Source organism: Eulemur rufifrons, chromosome 14, assembly GCF_041146395.1.
Source record: "Eulemur rufifrons isolate Redbay chromosome 14, OSU_ERuf_1, whole genome shotgun sequence".
Lineage (NCBI taxonomy): Eukaryota > Metazoa > Chordata > Mammalia > Primates > Lemuridae > Eulemur > Eulemur rufifrons.
The window spans coordinates 12933797-12955672 of NC_090996.1; positions in this window are offsets into that span (position 1 = coordinate 12933797).

The following is a 21876-nucleotide window of genomic DNA, read 5'->3' on the forward strand; positions in this document are numbered from 1 at the left end:
AAGACTGCTTCATTGATGGTGTTGTGTACTTTCATCAGGGGCACATATATGTCTGGATGTCTCTCTTATTGTGATGTTAGCACCATTTGTGATTATTGCATAGATTTGATAGTTCACTAGGGGTTAAAAAATGGTGATATTTTATCACTTCTTTCTCATATATTAGGTGGATTACTTCCATAACTAGAAACTTTCACTCGTCAACTATTTGGTACCTTGAGGTATAGTCTGTATAGAAAGGGCAGGATAGGCCAGGCCTGGTGGTTCATGCCTGTAATCCTAGCATTTTGGGAGGCTGAGGCGGGAGGATCACTTGAGCTCAGGAGTTTGAGACCAGCCTGAGAAAGAGCGAGACCTCATCTCTACAAAAATGGAAAAATTAGCTGAGTGTGGTTTACATGCACCTTTAGTCCCAGCTATTTGGGAGGCTGAAGCAAGTGGGTCACTTGAACCCAGGAGTTTGAGGTTGCAGTGAGCTATGATGACGCCACTGGCAACAGAGCAAGACTCTGTCTCAAACAAAAGCAGGCTAAATGCTTGATTCTTTTTCTTTATCAGGTTTCAAAATAATGAGTTCATTCTCCAGCATCCTCCAACGTGTTCAAAGAGTTGATATTTTGAAGATCATTTCAACCCATTGCAGTCACTAACCTTATTAATGCTCAAATTGTCCCATTTTTGGCTTTTGGGAGCCTCTTGAAGTTGACTCCTGTGCTCTTTTACTCAACACTAATCTTTAATAGCTTCCACTTTCTGGAATGACAAGATGTCCCAGGCTTACCTTGCAAATTTACTACCCCAAACCTGTAATCAGCCAATTCTCCAAGGTGCTTTAGTGGGAAATGATATTTAGAGACCACAATTTGGGTGTTAGGATGCTCAATGCTACTAGGTTGATTTTCTTTCCCTAAGGAAAAAATAATTTTTCATCTAGAATTCCACATTCAGCCAAGCTATTCTTCAAGTTATGACAAATAATGATTTTTTTAGACATGCAAGAAATTCAGAAAATTTACCATCCATTAACCATTCTTAGGAGGCATGTCAGAAAAGGAAAGAGTCAACCAAGAAAGAGGAAGATTTGGGGTGTAGGAAATGTTGGAGTCAGTCCAGGAGAAAGAGCTGTCCATAGTGACAGGTATACATCAGTCAAATTTGAGCAGAGGATGGGCAGCTGCAGGAAGGTGAAGTTGGTAGAGTAGAAAATATGACTGAGGTTGGACACGGAGGAGCAGAACTGTGGTAAAGGTCAGGTTGGAAGGGAAAAGGGGACCTTGGCTGGGAATGGCCTCAGGGCCATTAAGTGAGCTCTCTTTTTTTTATTTTTCTTTCTTTTTTTGAGACAGAATCTCACTCTGTTGCCCAGGCTAGAGTGCCGTGGCATCACCCTAGCTCACAGCAACCTCAAACTCCTGGGCTCAAGCGATCCTCCTGCCTCAGCCTCCCAAGTAGCTGGGACTACAGCCATGCCCAGCTGATTTTTTCTGTATATATTTTTAGTTGTCCATATAATTTCTTTCTATTTTTAGTAGAGATGGGGTCTTGCTCTTGCTCAGGCTGGTCTCGAACTCCTGAGCTCAAACGATCCACCCGCCTCAGCCTCCCAGAGTGCTAGGATTACAGGCGTGAGCCACTGCACAGGGCCCTAAGTGAGCTTTCTTCAGGCACAAATGAGATCATGGAGGAACCAGAGTCCTGCTCCTACCATGAGGCACAGTGGGATTGTTGATGCCATTTCCCACATCTGACAGCCAGAGTGGCCACCACCAGGCTCTAGGCAGGTTTTGCTTTGTAATTTCTTCTCTTAACTTTGAAGTTATATCTTCACTTATCTCTGAACATCCCAAAACACTTATTTAAATTCCTGCGATATTGTTCCATAAACTTAATTTCTATCTGGAGTGAATTTAAGCTTTGATTGGCCAAACTGTTGGTGTTTTTTCTTGACATTAGATTTCTTCATATTTTTGAAAATTTACTTTGCATGCTCCTTTTGAGGAGGAGTTTGTTTTTTGCCGGTGTTTGGGTTTCATTCTTTCTCTCCCCCTCTTTCCATCAGTCTTTGGTCACTTCTGTGGTGACCCAGCAGCGTGCGAACGGTGGCCTGAGATGCTGCTCCATGATGACATGGGGCATGTCACAGACCCAGACAAGGAGGGGGCACGCGGCTGGGCTGGACTCCTGGTCAGGAATCTGGCTCCCAGTGCCCTTCACCTACCTCCCTAGGTCTCAGCTCCTGGTAAACCACAGTCCCCAGCAGCAGGTGGGCTGCCCTGTTCCCGGCTCTGTCTCACTGAGAGAGTCTGCCTTGAGTCCCTTTCTCACCAAGAGCCCTTAAAGTGCCCTTTGACCACAAGAACTGAGCTCCCTGTGCCCTCCCTGCTCACTTCCAGGCCTTGAGCTCATGGGGCCTTCAGTTCTAATCACTCACATCAGTTCTGGTCCACGGAGATGTTTGCCTTACTTTTTGGGTCTAGCTCTGTCTTTTTAATTATCTATTTAAACATTTTATCTTTCACTGCTCTGTGATCGAAGCAAACAGGATATGCTGAGTGTAAGCTTGCTGTGCTCTCTTGCCCAGGTCTGTGTCATTTTTTACTTTCCCTTTACCCTGTCTCGTTGTCCACTCCATATCCAGCCTCCCCTGCTTTTCCTCTAACAGAATCTATATTGCTGTGGGTGCTGATGTGCACCAACTACATTTCCCAGCCTCCCTTGCAGATAGAAGTGGACAATTAGATATAAGGAAAGAAATGATTATGTGGGGCTTCCAGGAAAGCTCTTTAAAAGGCACTGATTCAGCTATGAGGTATGCCTTTTTGTCCTTTGACTCTTCTTTTTCTTATGCCTGGAATGCAGATATGATGGCTAGAGGCCAGCAGCTGTCTTGGGATAATGAGGTAATGTCAAGGATCAAAGCTACATGATGAGAATTGTTGAGTAGAAAAATAGCTGAGTCCCTGTGACTTTGTGGAGCTGTGGTATAAGCCATGGACTGATTATCTCCAGACTTCTCTTCCTTAATTTGTTAAGCCAGTGGAGTCACATCCCTTATTCATAGCCACAGCCAATTCCTAACTGATACATACCCCCAGCCACCTCAATGAAGGCCAGGAGACCCCAAGACCATAAATTAGGGCTGGGTGATTAGCCATAAACTTAGGCAAATACTTGAGCTTGAACAGAACTTTCCTACTATGGATTGTGGTCACCTTTTCTAGAATATCTGAAACATCACCCTGGGCTGGTGCAGATGCATGTGGAGGCAGCGGAGACATAATGTCTGGGGGTTTATGTTCCCCTAGGCAGTCATTATCCTGAATTAGTCTAGAGTTTTGGACAGGAACAAGAAAAGTTACTAGACAGAAAAGGAATTTGATGCGTGGATGTGGGGCAGTTTGCAGAAACAGTGCAATGGCTAGACAGATACGCTTAGAGATTGAGAAAGATCCAAGGTGGGCTGGGCAGTGGGAACAGAGCCAAGGTCCAGCCCCAGGAACTCCCCAGTTAGGATGACCCGTTGGCTCTGCCCAATTGATGCTCTATGCCACTTCTGTTGCTGCCAGGAGTCATTTCTCAGCTGATCCTCTGTCCTTACATCATTCCCTCAAGATTCAAAGTACCAGGTGGAAGCATTTCCAAGCTGTCAGGGGGTGGAGAATACTTAGCCCCTTCGGCTTCTATAGTGGGATGTGGGCACTGCCTTCCACTCACACCCTCAGCAGGGGACCCTAGAGAGTCAACAGCCATGGGTAACACCCACTGTGCCCCCTAACAACTGATAGATCTGGGAAGTCTTTGGTCTGCAATCCCTCCCCATGACCAGTTAAGCTGAGGCCCTTTTCCGACCACTGCCAGGCTAGATTAGGAAGAGAACGCACAGGGACAGGCTTGGGTCTTGGCAGGTGTCCCTGCCTTTCCAGGCCTTTCTTATTCTGCATCGCTCAGGCTCTCCTGCAAATCCTGGGGACGCCTCTGTCTGTGATCGGGTCCTTTGGCAGCCTGGGCTTTATCCCCACCTCGTATTGGTATCTCCTCCCAGTTCTCCCCAAACCTAGCCCTTTACAACATCAAATGCATGCTTGTAGGATTGGCTTTAGTGTTCCTTCAAGGAATTCCCTTCCCGATGACCATCCCATTCTCAGAGGGTTATGTGTGCCCACCTAGTTTTGCCCCTTAGTACAGGTCAGGTGAAAATTATCACTGGGACCTGTCATGCCTTCCTGAACCACTATGACAAGGTGCCGATTCTCAGGCCCTGCCTCCTTCAGGATTTCCATCCAGTGGACACGCAACATGCAGGACAAGTGACCGAAATGTGGACTTGGTTTCTTTCCACTTGTCATGGCCATTTAAGGAGCTGGTGCCTGGACACTGGACAGCCTGCAAAAAATCCAGTGTCTCTGTTGCTGTGCTTGCCAGCACATGCTTGAAGCAGCAGGAAGATGTCTCTACTTCCTAGCTCTGCCAAATCATACATAAGTGCATGGAGCTGGCAGAGCCTTGTTGGAATCCAGGTCCCTAGCAGCAGGGGGTCTGGGAACATGGGATTTAGCTGCCCAGCCTGGGCAGCTCAGGCAGGCACACTGCAAGGAAGTGAGAGTGGGCATGCACACCTCTCACCATATCCTTGCCCCCTGCCATCCATAGGTGACCCCGCAGGAGGTGGGCTTGCTGACACCAGTGTTTGTGTTCTGGGGCTGCCTGGTCCCCAAGGTTGAGCTGCATTAGGCAGGTGCAGGTCACAGGTGGAGATAACCTGCCGATGACCAGAGGTACTGTGATTTCTGCATCTAGGTGGTAACTAGATGGTTCTGGGTCTGTTTGCGTGAATCATCCTAGAGTAGAATGGAGCCATCATCCCAGTACCTGTGTGACCCACGGTATCTCTTCTGGGAGCATCATTGGACACTTACGGAACCTTAGGGGCAGGACAGAATTGGAACACATCTACTTTCCTCCTAGACATTACTAGGAGCCACTTCATCCAGAGGCTGTTCTGAATGTCCTGGACCTTTGCAGTGGAATCACACACCGATTTTTTTTTTAATTGAAGTAAATTTATGTAACATAAAATTAACCACTTTAAATGTTTGGTGGCATTTAGTACCTTCACATTGTTATGCAAACACCACCTCTATCTAGTTCCAAAACATTTTTATCACTCCAGAAGGAGACTCCATACCCCTGTCACTATCCCCCCTCTCCCCAACCCCTGCCAACCACTAATCTGCTTTCTCTATGTGGATTTGCCTATTCTGGATATTTCATGTATATGGAATCATACATGTGCTTTGGTGCTTAGCATAGTCACTTAGTCATGTCACATAGCATAATGTTTTCAAAGTTCATCCATGCTCTAGCATATATCAGTATGACCTTCCTTTATACAGCTGAATAATATTCTGTTGTGTGTATGTATACACCACAATCTATTTATCTAGTCATCTTTGATGGATATTTGGATTGTTTCTATCTTTTGACTATTGTGAATGGTGCTGCTATGAACATTCGTGGACAGGTATTTGTTTGAGTACCTTTTTCAAGACTTTTGGGTAGATGTCTAGGAGTGGAATTGCTGGATCATACGGTAATTCTGTTTAACTTGTTGAGAAACCATCAAGCTGTATTCCAATGTGGCTGTACCATTTTACATGCCTACCAGCAATGTACAGAGGTTCTAATTTCTCCACATCCTTACCAACACTTCTTGTTTTCCTTATTTTTTTTAAAAAAATTATAGCCATTCTAGTGGGTGTGTGCAGATACTTAATAAGCACTGATGACCAGGGCCTCGGTGTATAGACTTTCTGTCCACAACCCAAAGTGGATGAGGAAAATTTGATGGATTATGACATATTCAACATCCTTCCAACAGGTTTCTCCATGTGACCAAATCATATCTTGGTTATCTGAAGGAGAAAAGTATTACCTAAGATCTACCTCTGCCTCATTTCCAGCATGACATGGAAGAAAATGGTGCACCTTTTGGATGGAATGTCCTATGCAGTAACAGGATTGCAACTAGGGAAAACAAAGATTCAGTTTTTTTCCTCCTTAGTTCTGACAGGGCTGGAGCCCACCATTTAGGTCAGAGGCTTAGCATTTCCTGGGACAGGAAGGCTTCCTGGTGCTTTGTCAAGCTTGTGTGACTTGATGACTTCTTCAACGTAGGAAGCCATGGAATTTGGGCATGCAAACCTGGAATTCGACTTCTTGGGGTGCCAAATAAGGACTTGTCCTCATAATGTTGCTTCTTAAGTTCAAATCTCAGTTAACTATGACTGAGAACACGTGCTCACAGTCTCAGGCAGTCCATGAGAATTGATAACAAAATCTACCAGGGCAAAGAGAATATTGTGAGGGATGCAAGAGCCCTTATTTTGAGATTACAAGGACCAAGGATGAGAAAAGCCTACAGCTTCCAGGCTCAACTCTGGCTTTGCATGTAGAGAGCCTCGTGAGAACAAAGACGAAGTGTATGTGTCTGCAAGAGCTGCATAACAAAGTACCACACTTGGGGGACTTAAAGCAACAGAAATTTATTCTATCACTGTTCGGGAGGCTGGAAGTCTAAAATCAAGGTACCAGCAGGGCTGTGATCCCTCTCTAACCTGTAGGGGAGAATCCTTCCTTGCTTCTTCCTAGCTTCTGGTGTTGGCCAGAAATTCTTGGCATTCCTTGGCTTGTAGATGTGTCACTCCAGTCTCTGCTTCTGTTATCACCTGGGCATCTTCTCCCTTCTGTGTCTCAGTATTCACATAGCATTTTCCTCCTGTGTTTCTCTTCTTGTAAGGACACCAATTATATTTGATTAAAGGCACACCCTACTCTTAACTAATTGCATCTGCAATGACCTTATTTCCAGATAAGGTCACATTCTGAGTTACTGGGGATTAGGACTTTGACATATCTTTTTTGGGGGGCACAATCACCCCATTACACAAGGGAAAGAGGCAAACAGGCCAGGAGATTGAGAGAAACAAACACAGCCCTGATGTTGCTTTTTGGGCCCCTTGATCTGGCTGTGTCTGAAGCCAGAAAAACACATTCTGGGCTTTTTAGTTACTTAAAAACAACAGTTTTCCTTTTTCGGCTTAAGCTCATTTGAGTTGGGTTTCAGTACTTGCAGCAGAAAGAGTCCTAAATGGCAAAGCATCCTTCAGATTGTAGCTTAAGTATCTGTTTTTCAGACAGATCTTCTCTGTTCCCCTAATCTAATTTAGATTTCCCTCTTCTACACTCTTATAGTATCTGACTTTTACAGTTGTTATCACAAATTATCTTATGTTATTACGTTATTATTTGTATTATTGGTCTAATGACTGTTTCTGCTATGAGACAGTATAATCTAATAAGGCAGGGATGAGGTTTGTTTTGTTCTTCTCTCCCCACTCACCAGCACAGTGCTTAGTAAAAAGAATCTGTACAGGCCGGGCGCGGTGGCTCACGCCTGTAATCCTAGCACTCTGGGAGGCTGAGGTGGGTGGATCGCTCAAGGTCAGGAGTTCGAGACCAGCCTGAGCAAGAGTGAGACCCCGTCTCTACTAAAAATAGAAAGAAATTATATGGACAACTAAAATATATATATATACAAAAAATTAGCCGGGCATAGTGGTGCATGCCTGTAGTCCCAGCTACTCGGGAGGCTGAGGCAGTAGGATCGCTTAAGCCCAGGAGTTTGAGGTTGCTGTGAGCTAGGCTGACGCCACGGCACTCACTCTAGCCTGGGCAACAGAGTGAGACTCTGTCTAAAAAAAAAAAAAAAGAATCTGTACAATAAACATGCTTGAATGCATGAATCATTGAATGGAGAAAGATGAAGTCTATACCCAGAGACACAAGGTTTGGGATGGTCCCCAGCTAGTGACAATTCCCAACTGAGTTGAGGATCCTCAGCCCATCTTAATCTTCCAAGTCCCAGAACTTCCCCTCCCCCCCAGCCCAAAAGAAGCAAAGAAAGACTAACTTTTTAGAAGTTCCTGCTGACAAAAGGCATGCTAAAAAGGATGACATGGACATTAAAATGCCAACCATTCATACAAATGATTTTATCTTTTTGAAAAATTAATATATGCATATCATAAACTTCAAACATATTAGAAGGCTTTAGTTTACAGTGAAAAAAAGGTTGATTCTTTTTTTTTTTTTTTTTTTTTTGTGAGACTGAGTCTCGCTCTGTTGCCTGGGCTAGAGTGCCGTGGCATCAAGCTCACAGCAACCTCAAACTCCTAGGCTCAAGCAATCCTCCTGCCTCAGCCTCCCAAGTAGCTGGGACTACAGGCATGCGCCACCATGCCCGGCTAATTTTTTCTATATATTTTTAGCTGTCCAGCTAATTTCTTTTTATTTTTAGTAGAGACGGGGTCTCGCTCTTGCTCAGGCTGGTTTTGAACTCCCGACCTTGAGCAATCCTCCTGCCTCGGCCTCCCAGAGTGCTAGGATTACAGGTGTGAGCCACCGCACCCGGCCTACAGAGTCCCACCTGCACGGCATCCCCTTCCTGAGAGCATCTGCCATTATTAATCTTTGTGTGTCCCCAGAGATACTATATGCATATTCAAATACTTATATATTTCACTGCCTTTTAAAAGAAATGGTGGTATACTAAACACAGTGCTTTGATCCTCTTAACTCATATATCCTGGAGTTAGTTCCTTATTAGCACAATGAGACTTACCTCTTCATTTAATGAAGTTCCATTGTATCAGTAATGAAGTTTCGTTGTATTAATATTACATTTATTCACTCAGTTCCCCTTTAATGGACATTTAAGATGCTTCCTGTCTTTTTACCACAACCAATGCTGGAAGGAATATTTCCCTTTTGAACACATTTATAAATATGGCTGTAGGATAAATTCCTAGAAGTGGGATTGCTGTGTCAAAGAGTATGTTCATTTTTAGTTTTGCCAAGTTGTCCCCAAAGTAATTGTAACAATGTGCATTCTCATCAATAACATATAGGCTCCAGTTGTCCCACACCATTGCCAACAGTACATATTCTCAAGCCTCTTGCTCTTTGACAACCCAAGTGGTAAAACAGAATGCAATTATTTTCACTAAAAGTTTAAAAATGACCAGCAAAGAAATTAATATACTATAGTGAACAATCACGAACCTTTCATCTATATCCAGACTTAAGGTTTTTCTATAGTGCTTCAAAATTTTATTAACATTTTGTCAGAAATAAACATTACAGGTGCAGTGGAAATCATCTATGTATCTCTTTCTAATTTCATTCTCTTCCTTCGCTCTATGGAAGTGATTATTATCATGAATTTGCTATTCGTCACTCCCATGCATGTTTTTAGAGTTCTACTATATATTTATGTCCTAAAACAATATTTTTGAATGTTTTTAAGCTGTATATATTAGTCATCAAATTCTGTATATATAGCTGTATTTAAATTGTATACATAACTATCCATAATATATCCATGTATATAAATATATGTACATTTGTGTATAGAATATATGCTGGTATATATAGTAAATACATATGTATACATGTGCATATACATATATTACTATACATCATATACAACTATACTTAATATATATTACCATTATCATTATATATTGTAGTTATATATGACTGTATTTAAACTGTATATATTATTCATCAAATTCATACAATTATTTCAACTGATACAGAAAGAACATTAGATAAAATTCAACAAACTAGGACTAGAAGAAACCCTCTTAACCTTTTAAGGGCTATTTACCTAAAATGTATGCAAACATTATACTTACTGGAGAAACACTGATGAATTTCCTTTAGAACTAGAAGCAGATGTGTCCACTATCCTGCTGTCATTTAACATAGTATTGGAGTTTCCATGCAAGGAAAGAGGTGGTGTAAGAATTGTAGTGGAAGAAGTTAAAATGCCATTATCTGTAGATAGCATAACCATCTACATAGAAAAGCATAGGAATCCATTGATAAAATATAAGAATTTTCTGGGTGTGGTGGCTTGTGCCTGTAGTCCCAGCTACTTGGGGGGTTGAGGCGGGAGGATTGCTTGATGCCAGGAGTTTGAGACCAGCCTGGACAACACAGTGAGACCCATCTCTAATATATATACATACATTTACACACACACGCATACTTGAACTTGTATAAGTGTTCATACAATATTAACTTACAAATATCAACAGTTTTTCTAACCAGAAATCCTAATAAATGAACATTTCATGCCCTTGGAGGGATGACAATATTATAAAGATGCTAATTCTCCTCAAATTAATACATAAATTCATTTCAATTTCAGTAAAAATCTCAGTTGAGCTTTTTGAGGACCTTGCTGAATTTCCGTGGAAGAAGAAGAGTAAAGAGGGAGTAACTTATCCTACCAACAGGAGGAAAGCACAGATTGTTCAGTCGATGCTATTAGGAAAACTGGGAGATAACACTGCATAGCCCACCTATAACATCAAATAAAGTGGATGCCAGGTGCATTAAAGAAATAATTGTGAAAGGTAAAATCATAACATTAGCAGAAAAAAGTGTAAGTGATATCTTTGTGACTTCGGGGTAGGAAAGAACTCAATAAAAGTTTAATGCCATAGCTATAAAGCAAACAACTGATGAATCTGATTACTTCAAGATTGATAACTTTTGTTCTATACAGGACTTCAGAGATAGATTTAATAAACAGGTATCAGAGAGGAAGAAAATTTTTGCAATGTCTAAAACCGACAAAGGATTAATATCTAAAATACTCAAAGAACTCCTTCAAATAAAAAAGATAATCTAATGAGAAAGTGGAAATTTTTTATTTACCCCACTCAGATTGGTTTTATTTTCTGAACTGGTATATGCATATATTTCATAAATCTGAAAAATTCTTAGCACTTATATAAACACTGCTTTTCCATTATTGTCTCTATTTTCCTTTTCTGAATTCCTGTTTGACCACTGGACTAAAACTATTTTGATCCAGACCTTCCTCAAGGCATAAAAACTAAACAAAAGACATAGTCCTCAATCTAACACCTGAAACCATGAAACTTCTGAGAAAACATAGGAGAGAATGTTCTGAACCTTTGGTTAGGCAAAGATTTCTCAGATACAAAAAACAAGATCTAAGAAAGAAAAAATGATAAATTGAACTTCATAAAGATGAAGAACTTCTCTTCAAAAGACATTGTTAAAGGAATGAAAGGACTTGGAGAAAATATTTGCAGATCACATATCTGATAAAGGAATTATATCCAGGATATATAAAAAGAGTGCTAAAAGCTCAATAAGAAAAAAAGGGAACCCCAATTTTTAAAAGTGGGAAAAAGATTTGGACACTTCACTGAAGCAGATACATGGATAGCAATTAGGCACCTGAAAGGAAGCTCAGCACCATCAGTCATTAGGGAAATACAAATTAAAACCATGATAGATACTGTAGTCATGTGCTACAAAATGAGATTTCAGTCAACAACAGACCATGTATACAATGGCAGTCCCATAAGATTGTAATGGAGCTGCCCTATACAGGTGCACTATTTTTTATCTTTTATACTGTGTTTTTACTGTCCCCTTTCTATGTTTAGATACACAAATATTAATACATACCACTGTGTTACAATTGCCTATTCAGTACAATGACATGTTGTACAGGTTTGTAGCCTAGGAGCAATAGCCTAGACAATACAGCCTAGATGTGTAGTAAGCTGTACCATCTAGGTTTGTGTTAAGCACACTCCATGATGTTCAAACAACAATGAAATCACCTAGTAACACATTTCTCAGAGCATATCCTTGTTGTTAAGTGTTGCATGACTGTACTACACCCCTATTAGAATGGCTATAACTAAACAAGCTGATCATACCAAATGTTGTGAGCATGTGGAGCTATTTACACTGCTGGGAGGAATGTAAAATGGCAAGCCAGTTTGGTACTTTCCTAAAATGTTAAATTTACGTCTACCATACAACGAAGCTATTCCAATCCTAGCTATTTACCCAAGAGAAATGAACTGGAACCTACCCAAATGTCCATCAACTGGTGAATGGGTAAACAAATAATTGTTTGTTCATATAACAGAATACTACTCAGCAATAAAAAAGGAACATAGTATTGTTATACTCAGAAATATTGATGAATCTCAAAATAATTATATTGTATTAAAGAAGCCATTCCAAAAGGACTATGATTCAATTTATGTAAAATTCTAAAATTGTAGAAAATGCAAACTCATCTAGTGACAGAAAGCAGATCAGTGGTTGCATGGGAGTTGGTTGGGGACAGGGAGGAGTGGGATGTAAGAATTAGGAAGGGACATGGGAAACTTTTTGGATATGTTCATTTTCTTGATTGTGGTGATATATATGTGTATACATACGTTAAAATTTATCAAATTGTACACTTCAAACATGTTCAATTCATTGTATGTTACGAATGGCCCAATAAAACTGTGGCTCTGTTTTCTCATACAACAGCTCTCTCCCAGCTTTGTCGTGAGACTTGAATGGGTAGAAATCCTCTGAACAGCTCGAGGAATGCACGGTGTAGGCTCCTGTTGCTGTTGTTACAAACACAGTTGCTTGGAGGAGAGTCCTAAGAAAGAAGTTTATTTCTTACTGAGTAGGCAAGGTTACCTTCTATGTGCAGACAAGAACAGTGTAAGAATCAGATGCTTGGCCAGGCATGGTGGCTCACAGCTGTAATCCTAGCACTCTGGGAGGCCGAGGCGGGAGGATTGCTCGAGGTCAGGAGTTCGAGACCAACCTGAGCAAGAGTAAGACCCCCCGTCCCTACTAAAAATAGAAAGGAATTAGCTGGACAACTAAAAATATATAGAAAAAATTAGCCAGGCATGGTGGTGCATGCCTGTAGTCCCAGCTACTCCGGAAGCTGAGGCAGAAGGATTGCTTGAGCCCAGAAGTTTGAGGTTGCTGTGAGCTAGGCTGACGCCACGGCACTCTAGCCCGGGCAACAGAGTAAGACTCTGTCTTAAAAATAAAAATAAAAATGTTGACAAATTAACAAAACCAGGTTTCAAACGTAAGGTGAATTGAACAGAAACCTCTGGCAAGGTGTTGTAAGTTTGTGGACCCAGAGCTGATCGGCTCCCAAAAGCTCAGGAGGCACCCCAGAGCCCTTTGGAACCTGGGTTTTTGTCCTTCCTGAGGGACCCAAGCTCTGTCCAGCATCTACCTGGGGTGGACACAGCAGGGGCAGGGTGCTCACTAATCCTGAAAAGCTGAAGGGCCCAGGCGAGCATGCCTGGCTCAGGTACTACCACTAATGCCCTAAAGGTGTTCTAGGCTTGTTAGCCTCTTTGAGCTGAGATGGCCTCTAACCTGAGGAATGCACCCTGTCACCGAAACAGTGTCCAGCACGTACCCTGGGCTGTATGTTCCCCAACTGTTGTCCCATTTGATCTTTCTTTTCTGAGCTGCATTTCCTGCCGTCTCCTGTGATTTCACTTCTCACACCTCCACATCTACGCTCCTTCACAGAGTTGACTCTGAAGAGTTTGTCCAGAATGATTGTAGTCTTGTTTCTGGGCATTTATGATTTCATACGGGCGCTCTATTTATCAATAGATACTCCAGACTTAGTTTTTACCGCAAACATTATGTGATAAACTGAACATCTGTCCTCTTCAGTAAATGTGATCAATTATATCATTCTTTAAGAGCTGTGTGATATTCCACTGAATGTGTGATTTACAATTCTTTATTTTATATATATATATTTATGGTATACAACAGGAAGTTTTGATATACATATACAGAGTGAAATGATTACTACAGTCAAGCAAATTAAAGTATCCATCATCTCACATAGTTACCGTGTGTGTGTGTGTGTGTGTGTGTGTGTTTATGTGTGTGGTAAGAGTCTACTCTCTTATTAAATTTCCAGTATGTAATATAATATTGTTAACTATAGTCCTCATTCTGTACATTAGATGTCTAGACTTAATCATGGAACTGCAATTGTGTATTCTTTCACCTATATACCCCCTTTTCATGCCCCCCCACCACTGTTCTACTTTCTATTTCTATGTATTCAACTTAAAAAAAAAAGATTCCACATATAAGTAAGATCATGCATCATTTTTTTCTGTTTGGCTTATTTAACTTAGCATAGTGTCCTCCAAGTTCATCCTTGTTGTCGAATATGACAGGATCTCCTCCTTTTTGCAAGGCCGAATAATATTCTGTTGTATATATACACCACAATTTTTTTTATCCATTCATCTGTTCATGGACACTTAGATTGTTCCCATGTCTTGGCTATTGTGAATAATACTGAAATGAACATGGGAGCTCAGAGATCTCTACGAAGCACTGATTTCGTTTCCTCTGGGTATATATCCAGAAGATGGATTGTTGGGTCATATGGTAGTTTCATTTTTAAATTTTTGAGGGGTCTTCATAGTGTTTTCCATAATGGCTGCACCAGATTGACAACTATTTATCCTCTTTGCTTATTTCTCAGTTTTCTTCTGTTAGAGATAATGTTATAGTAAAACCTTCACAAATAAATATGTGGAGTTTTTCCCCCCATATTTATCCCCATAGACAACATATTTTTCCCCATAGATACACACAATGGAGAGTAAGAGCAAGGACTTTGGAGTCAGGCTGCACGAAGAGTCCTGCCTGGGTCTCTTATTAGCTGTGTGACCCTGGGCCAGTTCCTTAACCTTTCTGTGCCTTTGTTTTCTCAAGTATAAAATAGGGTAAATGTGACAACCTATAGTGCTAGCACATAATAAATACTTTGTGTATTTCTTAAATAAGTAAAAATGAATGTGACATATTTCTAGAAAAGAAATTGCTAGGTCAAAGGGTCTACTCATTTTTTGGAATAGTGCCTAAATCTTTACTTTTTTACAACTATATATCTTTTTTGAAATTAGTTTTTCACTGAATGATACAAAAGGCAACTTAAATTACCAGTAGTTTTTGATGTAAGCTTGATTCAAGTCTTTTTTTTTTTTTTTTTTTTGTTGAGACAGAGTCTCACTTTGTTGCCCAGGCTAGAGTGAGTGCCGTGGCGTCAGCTTAGCTCACAGCAACCTCGGACTCCTGGGCTTAAGCGATCCTACTGCCTCAGCCTCCCGAGTAGCTGGGACTACAGGCATGCGCCACTATGCCCGGCTAATTTTTTCTATATAGATTTTTAGTTGTCCATATAATGTCTTTCTATTTTTAGTAGAGACGGGGTCTCGCTCAGGCTGGTCTCGAACTCCTGACCTTGAGCAATCCACCCGCCTCGGCCTCCCAGAGTGCTAGGATTACAGGCGTGAGCCACCGCGCCCGGCCTTGATTCAAGTCTTAATGGAAAAAACTAGAGCAAAAATAAAGCCATCAAAAAAAAAAAAAAAAAAAAAAAGCCCTCAAGGAAGCTTCAGCATTAGACATTAGATCTCTCATTAGAGAGATTTGCCTTGTGGTTTGGCAGGTTTTTTGCACTCTCCTCAAATTTTTCATTCTCTGGTCCTTTCTGTGGAATTGGTTACAAAGCACATAAAATCCTTAACTTTAAAGCCAGCCAAAGAGAGGTAGAATGAATTGTGTTCCCCCCAAATTCATATACAGGTTAAACATGACTTATCTAGAATGCATGGAACCAGAAGTGTTTTGGATTTTGGATTTTTTGTTTTATTTTTGTTTGTTTGTTGGTTTGTTTTTTTGAGACAGAGTCTTGCTCTGTTGTTCTGAGTAGAGTGCAGTGGTGTCAGCCTAGCTCAAAGCAACCTCAAACTTCTGGCTTCAAGCCATCCTACTGCCTCAGCCTCCTGAATAGCTGGTACTACAGGCAGGTGCCACCATGCCCAGCTATTTTTTTCTATTTTTAGTAGAGATGGGGTCTTGCTCTTGTTCAGGGCTCAGGATGGTCTCAAACTCCTGAGCTCAAGAGATCCTCCCATTTCAGCCTCCCAGAGTGCTAGGATTACAGGCGTAAGCCACCACCTGGAGTTTGGATTTTTTTTAGATTTTAAAATATTTGCAGAATATATACAGGTTGAGCATCCTGCATCCAAAAATGTGAAATCCAAAATTTTCCAGTGATTTCAGATTTTCAGATCTCGGACTTTTAGATTCAGGATGCTCAACCTGTACTGTATGCAAGCCCTACTCCAGATGTGACTTTATTTGGAGATAGAACCTTTAAGGACATAATTAAGGTTAAGTGAGGTCATAAGGGTGAGACTCTAATCTGATACGACTGCTGTCCTCATAAGAAGAGAGAGGGACACCAGGGATGTGTGTGCACAGAGAAAAGGCCATGTGAGGACGCAGCAAGAAGGTGGCCATCTGCAAGCCAAGGAGAACAGCCTCAGGACAAACCAGCCCTGCCAGCATCTTGACCTTGGACTCCCAGCCTCCAGAACTGTGAGAAATAAACCTCTGTTATTTAAGCTGCTCAGTCTGCCATGTTCTGTTATGGCAGCCCTAGCAGACAAATACAGACACAAAGACAGGTAAGCACTTTTCGTCACTTCTTGCCCTTGTGATTCACTGAGGCAGTTTTTTTTTTTTTTTTTGTAAATTTTAAACTGCAGAAATCTTGACAGCAACACATTTATTTTTATATTTTCAAATGATAAGTATCTTTATATAATTTTACAAGTTAAAATTTGTGGCTTCTTTATCTCTGATTCTGTACCTTGAGATACTACGTGAGGGAGAGGAAACAGTAACATTCTTTTAAAAATTTGTGAAAAATGTTTGTAAACACCATAGCAATAGTCCACATGCACCATCACTGCTTTCTAGTCTGATAATCTCCATTTTGTTCTGTGAGTAGAAAATATTAAATTTCAGGGCATTTAAAAATTTTAATATACTTCTATGTTTGCCATAATGTCTTGGCTTCATCAAAAATAATGCTATCACAAGGGAAGTCAGAAAATATCTTCAGACAAATGAAAATGAAAACACAACACACCAATACTTATGGGATGCACTGAAAGTAGTGCTAAGAGAGAAATTTATAGCTGTAAACGCTCCCATTAAAAAAGAAGATCCCAAATCAGCAACCTAAATTTACACCTTCAGGAACTAGAAAAAGAACAAATTAAACCCAAAGTTAGCAGAAGGCAATAACAGGTAATAAAGATCAAAGATAAACAAATCCCAAGACCCTTTCCTTTCTCCTGCACTAAGGCAGTAAATATCCTTTGTGCTAGGCCAGTTCTCTGGACGCTTAGGATGCTTTTCCCCTTAGGTAAAAATGTCAGAATGCACGAGCCTCACGTCTGCACCATCACGTGGGGGAGAATGGGTGACATAACCTTTTTTTTCCTTGCCATTTGTGTGAGTTTTGATTTACCTCCAAATTTCATGTATGGCTCCTTAAGATTTGTCTCCCCACTCCCTTTATTTCTTTTTATTGACATTTAATAAAAAAAATTGCTTGGCTCGGCTAATTTGGTTAACTGTTTCATCTGTATTCCTAAATCTCTCGTTTGGCGGCTGCATGGAGACTTCTTCTCATCCCCAGGCTTGGGACAGGCAGGGCGGGGCTTATGTCAAAGGGAGGCCCGGGGTGCAGGGAAAGGGGTGAGGGATGTGGGGGGTGCGTGCAGGGTGAAGGAGGCGCCGGTAATGTGGGGAGCGGGGTGTGGAGAGGTGGCAGTGGTTTGGGGGAGAAATGGGGTGGTATGGGGAGGAGTGTGGGTGGCGGTGGTGTAAGGTGAAGTGGGGGGTGGAGGGATGAGGTGGTGCGGGGGAGGACGTGGAGCGAAGTGGGGCGGACGTGGGGAGGGGCGATTGTGGGGCGTGTGGGGAGAGGCACAGTGGGGGATTGGCGGGGGAGGGGTCCCCTGCAGGCCCGGCTCCTATTGTGGGCGGAGCCCCCGGGAGCCTGTGGCGCGCGGCCAGGAGCCGGCAGGGCTCTCTGCGCAGGCGCGAATCCCTCAGGCGGGGCAGGGCGGGGGCGTCTGCCTGCGCGCGGTCGCGCGTGGGGCTGCCGAGGCTCCATCTTCCGGCTGGGCCTGAGGCGGCGGCCGATGGCGGCCGCCCAGCAGGTGAGGCAGGTGAGGGTTAGCAGGTGTCGCTGTTGCTCTTGCCTCTTCGCAGTGCGTGGCGTGGGGCCCCGGGCCGAAGCGTAGACATCTCTGTGAACCGGACGCGGGCCGAGTCCTTGCCTAGCGGTTCCTTGGGTTTTCTGCGTGTGGTGCGTGATTCCGCGGCCGCGGCCGCGCGGAGCCTGCCTGCGTCGTCCCGCGCCGCGCGGTCTCCAGAGCCGCCTGGCGCGAGAGAAGCGGTGCGGCCGAGACCGGGACCGTGGCCAGCCTGGCTTTGTCCGCAGCGGCCCTGCGTCGCGTGCGGGCGTCGCAGCCTGGGTTTCTGGGAGCTGCGTGTTCTCAGCGGGGCCGACTTGGGGCCCTTCCGGCTACCGAGCTTGTCCCCTGGGCTCTGCTGCGGTGAGGGGGAGCGTCCCTCGGGAACAGGAATGTCTCCGAGTGGACGGACGACCCAGCCAGCCTCTGACCGGAGACCTGTCAGGCCTGCGGAGAAGAGGCTGAAGAGACGCAGGAAAGGAGCACATCGCCCTGAGGGCCGAGGCTTGAATGATTTCACCACGCTCGGAAGCCCTTAGAGACCGCGAGTCACTTGACAGAGAGAAAGGAGCCGGGGTGAGAGTGGTGGCCAGGGCCGGATGAAGAGAGAAATGTCTTCGTCGGCGGGGATTCCATGGCCTGGAAAATTTTATTTTTACCTGACGCTAAACAGCACCCCCAGCCCTCCTCCGGTCGTTCTTCACTAATGCTTTCCAGAGGCTGAACAGCTTTCTAACCGTCACCATCGCCGTGTCTGGCACCAGAGATGTTCTGCTGTGCAGTCTTTCCTGACCTCGTGGAGTCAAAAGAAGTCATAACACAGGGAGGCGTTGCCAGGGTTTTCTATTTTTGTTTCATTTGAACGAAGGAAGGAAAAAAATGGGCCTGAAAGGGGAAATGACTTGTCTGGGATCAATAAGTGTGAATAGAAGTCAGAGTCCCTTACTCTGGATTAATGCTACCCACCCAATCAAATTGAAACAAGTTTCCTGTTGAAAGCTCCTTTTGAGAGACTGCAACCAAAATAGAAGAGACAGTTTTTTAAAAGACTTATGCTTAAAATACCTATCCTTGTTTCCAAAGCTTCATGTGGATTCTTTGACTTAGGAATTAACATTATTGTGGCAAAGTAGATGTACAAAACAACCTTGAAATGGATTCCTGCCCCCTGCCAACATCATTTTTAATGAAGATCTGGTATTTCATAAATCACTGCAGCCTCCAACTCCCAGCCTCAAGCAGTCCTCCTGTCTCAACCTCCTGAATAGTTACAGGTGTGAGCCACCAAGTTCTGCTAATTTTTTAATTTTTTTGTAGAGATGGAGTCTTGCTATGTTGTCCAGGCTAGTCTCGAACTCTTGGCCTCAAGGGGTCTTCCTGTCTTGGCCTCCTGAAGTGCTGGGATTACAGGCATGAGCCACCATGCTGGGCCAAAGTGCTGTAATTTGTTTAATCAATTCTGCTTTAAATATTTGTATGTTTTTGAGGGGGGGGATATAAATTGTTAAAGCAGTGGGAAACATTGCAGGTTTACACTCAGTGAAATCATATTGGAGTTGCACGGGGACATGAAGATGTTTCCCTTCTTTCTTCTGCAAAATCAGGGATACCCACTGGGTGTGTGGGAGTTTGCAGGAGAATCGAGCAGGTGCAGGGCCAGCCAGATCTCTCATTCTGTTCCTCTTTCCTTTTTTTTCTTCCAGGTATGCTCTTTGGAGAACAGGTTTCTGTGCTCTTAGAGGAGTACTAGAAAATGAACAAATCCCAGGTAAGTTGTTTTTCTTTATTCCCTATTTTGTTTTCCAGGGGATTCCCTGGCTTTTATAAGTGTTCATATCTTCACATGGAGGGTAAATGGAGAGTGAGTGGTGGCTGACAAGCAGGCAGAGGTGGCTGTGGTGCTGTATGGTCATGTGATCCTACTGTCCTCAAAGGAGAGCTGCAGATTTGTCTTTATCCTCCTAATCCACATGTGATTTTTCACTGGCCATGAAAAGAAGCCAATCAGTTACTCTTGGAACAGAAAGAATTCCTGGCACTGGAGTCTGAAAAAAATGTCTTTGAAGGTCTTCATGGAGTGAAGAACCTTGTAGTAAACCTCCCTGTTGCCTGTCATTGTTGTTTGTCAGAAGTGGAGGGTGGAACTCAGGTTTTATAACAAGGCCAAAGCACCGTGAATGTGGTAGAGATCTTTCAGAACATCCCTTTTGATCTAGGGACAAAACTTAAAACTGTCTGGAGAAATGAAAGAAATGGACTGCATGTCTTTGAAATAACTTTTCCTCAAACATGTAGATTGGACAACAGATGGTTCAACCTCATATTCTTTGGCAAATATTTCTCCACTATCTGTTCACTTTTTTTTCTTGTGATAAAATATATATAACATAAAATTTGCTATTTTAAGCATTTTAACTATAAAGTTCAGTGGTATTAATTACATTCACAGTTGTGCAGTCCAAACAAAAACTCTGTACCCGTTAAGCCTGAGGTCCCCAACTCCACTGCACAACAGGAGGCAAGTGGTGGAGAGCTTGAGCGCAGCCCCACCTGGACCCACAGCCACTCCCCATAGCTCCCATCACTTCCTGAGCCTCCCCCCCCAGATCAGCAGGGGGCTTCAGACCCACCCTCATAGGAGTGTGAACCCCACTGCAGACTGTGCACTTGAGGGATCCAGGTTGCGTACTCCCCATAAGAATCCAATGCCTGGTGATCCGAGGTGGAGGCAAGGTAGTGACGCAGCCAGTCCCTCGTGTCGAAAGGGTTAGGGACCGCTGTGTTAAGCAATAACTGCCCATTTCCCCCTCTCCTCAGGCCCTGGTAACTTCTAATGTACTTTCTGTCTCTATGAATTTCCATATTTATAGATATTTAAGTAGAAGCATAAAATATTTGTCCTTTTGTATCTGTCTTATTTCACCGAGCTAATATTTTCAAAGTTCATTCATGTAGCATGTGTCAGTGCTTAATTTTTTTAATGGCTGAATAGTTCTGTTGTATGGATATACCACATTTTGTTTATTCATTTTTCGATGGGTATTTGAATTGTTTTCCACCTTTTGGCTATCATGAATAATGCTGCTATGAGCACTGGGGTACAAGCATCTGTTTATTCATTCACATTTTAGTCCACTCCATGCAATTTGCCACTCCCTATCACCTGCCGGTATGTCCTAATAAAGTTCAGCAGCAACCTCCTTTGCAGTAAAATGAATGTTTTCCAGACCTTACCTTCCTGGAACATTCTGCTGTGTTAGGTAGTTGAAACACTTTCACCTTCTCCTCGAAAGGCCCCTTTCTCTGGTGTTTTGTGATATCATTCCTCTGGCTTTATTCCTACTGTTTTGATTTCTTTGTCTCCCTCATGATGTCTTCTTCCTTTTGCCCATTCTCATGGCATATCCCCAGATCTCCATCCTTGCCTTCCTCATCGTTTTACCCTGCCAGACCTTCCTGCACATTTCATGCCCTCTGTGGTGGTAACACCCATATGTCTCTGTAGCCTGGGCTCTTATGTCTTATCCATCTCTGTACAGATGCATAGAGGCACCTTATTTTCAACAGTTCCAAAATGTAGGTTATTTAAAGCCCCCCTCCCCATCTCCCATCTAATCTTGCTGCTCTGTTTCTTGCCAGGTGATGGTTCACAACAGGCAGAGTAAAGCTACCAAAATGAAGATCATCCTGAATGTTTCCCTCTCTCTTACCTCTGACCTCAACCTGTCTGGGATCTAGGTTTTGCTAGTTTTAAGAGATTAACCTTTCTTAAACTTGCTTTCTCATTTCTACTCCCCTTATCAGAGCTTCATTTTCTCTCCCCTGGACTATTGGAACAGCTTCTAGAGTAATT